Below are 3838 nucleotides of genomic sequence, written 5' to 3' on the forward strand. Positions count from 1 at the left end.
CTATAGGTGACAGAACAGTAACTATAGGTGACAGAACAGTAACTAGAGGTGACAGAACAGTAACTAGAGGTGACAGAACAGTAACTATAGGTGACAGAACAGTAGCTATAGGTGACCGAACAGTAACTATAGGTGACAGAACAGTAACTATAGGTGACAGAACAGTAGCTATAGGTGACAGAACAGTAGCTATAGGTGACAGAACAGTAGGTAAAGGTGACAAAACAGTAACTATAGGTGACAGAACAGTAGCTATAGGTGACAGAACAGTAGCTATAGGTAGCAGAACAGTAACTATAGGTGACAGAACAGTAGCTATAGGTGACAGAACAGTAGCTATAGGTGACAGAACAGTAACTATAGATGACAGAACAGTAGGTAAAGGTGACAGAACAGTAACTATAGGTGACAGAACAGTAACTATAGATGACAGAACAGTAACTATAGATGACAGAACAGTAACTATAGGTGACAGAACAGTAACTATAGGTGACAGAACAGTAGCTATAGGTGACAGAACAGTAGCTATAGGTGACAGAACAGTGGCTAAAAGTGGCAGAACAGTGGCTAAAGGTGGCAGAATAGTGGCTAAAAGTGGCAGAACAGTGGCTAAAGGTGGCAGAATAGTGGCTAAAAGTGGCAGAACAGTGGCTAAAGGTGGCAGAATAGTGGCTAAAAGTGGCAGAACAGTGGCTAAAAGTGGCAGAACAGTGGCTAAAGGTGGCAGAATAGTGGCTAAAAGTGGCAGAATAGTGGCTAAAGGTGGCAGAATGGCACTAAAGCTGATAACAAAATAAAACCCATTAAAGTCCGTAGACAGAGTGAAACCTGCAGCTACATCAGGAAGATGTTTGCTGCTCATCACGACGCACCGCTCTGCGAGTTCCTAAACGTCTCTCAGCTTCAACACGCCCATGAGCAATTTCAAAAGCCTCAGCAGAACCCGATGACAAACTGAGGGAATGTTACAGATGATAGAGATGTTGGGAAACATCTGAAACACGCAGGACGGAGGGATTGGGAAACATCTCGACTGAAACATGAAAAATAAATTTTATCATAAGACAAACTGCAAAGATGTTCTAGAGAAAGAAGAAGAAGACCTCTCTGCTCACAGTGTCTGACAGCTCACTTCACAGCTGTGGAAGAAAAATAAACAAGTCTGATGGAGCCTCCCTGGGCAGGACCAGACAAACATCTGGCGGCAGAGGAGGCGGCGCCGCACCGAGCCTCAGGACAAAATAAGAAATAAACACACTCCTTATTGGACTTCAGGTACTGAGAAGTCCAACGAGAAACATTCCAGTAAAACGCAATCCTGAGAAAAGTTGAGAAAGATGAAATTCTTCTGCAACGAGGCGTGCGATTAAAAACTAGTCCATTCAGATTCCAGGGTGGAGGTTCTGCTCATCCGTTTCCAATCAGAGCAGGAGCAAGTCAGCGTAATGAATACTGCAACGTTCATGTTTCATACAGTAGATTAAAATCATTTCTTCTGTCAGCTCGTTCTGCTTTGACTGGCTTTTGTAACTTTTATACTTTTCATTAAATTTTACTTTATTTATAAATATATTTCCCAAAAACTTACAGAAATATCTCTTCAGTTAAAAAAAAAAAGTCTTTAAAATCTGCTTCAGCAACTGGTTCTCTCTCCATATGCTACATTTAGCTACCATTCTGCTACCTTTTCTCTTTGGCTAGACATTTGCTAGCTTAGTAGCGTGTAGCTACTGCTTTGCTACTTTAAGCTAGTTTTAGCGTTCAGCTATCATTTTGCTACTTTAGGTTTAACTTGCAATTAGCTAATTCTAACGTTTAGCCAGCATTTTTGTACCATTCTACTACTTTTATCATTTAGCTACCATTCTGCTAACTTTTGTCTTTAGCTAGTCCTTTGCTACTAGTTTTAGGTATTGTTTAGCTACCTTTAGCTTTTAGCTACCATTCTGCAACTTTTTGTTTTTAACTTGCAATGAGCTAAAATTAGATTTTAGTCCTACTGTTCTTGCGCTTTAGCTCACCCTTTGCTACTTTTAGCTAACTATTTGCTACTTTAAGCTTTTAGCTAGGTTTAGCTTTTTTTAGGGTTTAGTTTGCGCCTTTTGCAACTTTTAGATTTTAGGGAATGTTTTGCTGCTTTGAGTAAACATTTTACAAATTTTACTGATTGGCTGCTACTTTTAGTTACCCTTTTGTTAATATTAGCTAGCTTTTTGGTTCTTTTAGTAGCTTTATGCTACTTTTGGGTTTTAGCTAATTGGTCCTTCTTTTATCTAGTCATTTGCTTGTTTTTATAAACATATTTTATTTACATTTGTTTATGCATAAATGCTTGTTTTTCTTTATCTAGGATGATTAAACAGTTTTGAATGTTTTTTTTACTTTAAATTGTGAATTTTTCAAATTTTTCCAAATTGCAATAATTGACACCTGATGTTTTTACAGCAAAATGTGTCTTCAGATGTGTTCAGGTTAAATTGACATGTTCAGATTAGAAAGGTCAATAAAAGTAAGAAAGCGGGTGTAAAGTCCGTGCTGACCTGATCTGGACACAACTGTTCTGTTTAACGGCTCAAACTGCAGCTCTGCCATCACACCAGACTCCGTGGACATTTCTTAGAGTTTAAGTTTGTTCGCACCTGAGAACAGAACCTGACGCTCAGGTGAGACAACAAGGTTCGTTTCGTTTGGGTCGATTGGTCCTATGAGGTTCGGCAGACGAGTCGCTCCGCGGGGACGGTTCGGACGGGTAATTTAACAGGAATTAAATCACAGAAGTTCTAAATCAGTTTTTCCACTCAAGATAAAACTTTTCACTGAAAGTGTCAGCTGTAACAAACCGAACCAGGTCCAGTCTGCCGAACAGAACCGGTCGGAACCATCGGGGGGGCGGCCCCCACGCGTCCTTACCGTGTGAGGGGAGTCCTATCCTGTTGGACCCGCAGGATGAAGCTGTTCTGTCTGAAGATCTGGAGCTCCAGGACCATCACAACACGTCCGCCTCCAGGGGGCGGGGCCAGAGGTCGGCGAGCCAACGTCCCTGCGCATGCGCAGCTTTGAGTGATCCTTTCATCCGTTATCTGTACCCGCTGGATGGATCAATTAACAAGAACAGAAACTCAGTTCGGAGGATCACTGACACATTTTCTGACAATCTCAACTCAGAATTAAACACTTTAACATTTGCATTCAAACTTTATTTATATATTAGATATTAACTATATATATTTATTATATATTAACTGTATATATTAGATATTAACTATATATATTAATTAGATCTTAACTGTATACATTAGATATTAACTATATATATTAATTAGATCTTAACTGTATATATTAGATATTAACTATATATATTTATTATATATTAACTGTATATATTAGATATTAACTATATTAGATATTAACTATATATATAAATTAGATCTTAACTGTACATATTAGATATTAACTATATATATTAATTAGATCTTAACTGTATATATTAGATATTAACTATGTATATTAATTAGATCTTAACTGTATATGTTAGATATTAACTATATATATTTATTATATATTAACATCCATCTAGGAATCCAACAATGCTGCTTCTCTTCGGTTCTGTTAGTTTTTAGCTAGTGTTCTGTTTCTTTTAGTATTCTGCTTCTTTTAGCTAGTGTTTTGCTTTTTATCTAATGTTCTGCTTCTTTTAGCTAGCATTATGCTTCTTTTAGCTAGTGTTCTGCTTCTTTTAGCTAGTGTTCTGCTTCTTTTAGCTAGTGTTCTGATTCTTTTTGCTAGTGTTCTGCTTCTTTTAGCTAGTGTTTTGCTTCTTTTAGCTAGTGTTTTGCTT

At 37.8% G+C, this 3838-nt stretch overlaps 1 protein-coding gene across 1 annotated transcript in view; it reads right to left on the reverse strand.

Moving 5' to 3' along the window:
- Positions 1-2964, reverse strand: part of LOC119418398 (inverted formin-2) — a 30157-nt gene extending 27193 nt beyond the window's left edge. Inside the window, exon 1 of the mRNA XM_037685674.1 lies at positions 2911-2964. The gene's annotated coding sequence lies outside the window, so the exon portion shown is untranslated. The remainder of the gene's footprint in view (positions 1-2910) is intronic.
- Between the last annotated feature and the right edge of the window lie 874 nt (positions 2965-3838).

This window comes from Nematolebias whitei, chromosome 12 (genome assembly GCF_014905685.2).
Source record: "Nematolebias whitei isolate Nwh7 chromosome 12, NemWhi1, whole genome shotgun sequence".
Lineage (NCBI taxonomy): Eukaryota > Metazoa > Chordata > Actinopteri > Cyprinodontiformes > Rivulidae > Nematolebias > Nematolebias whitei.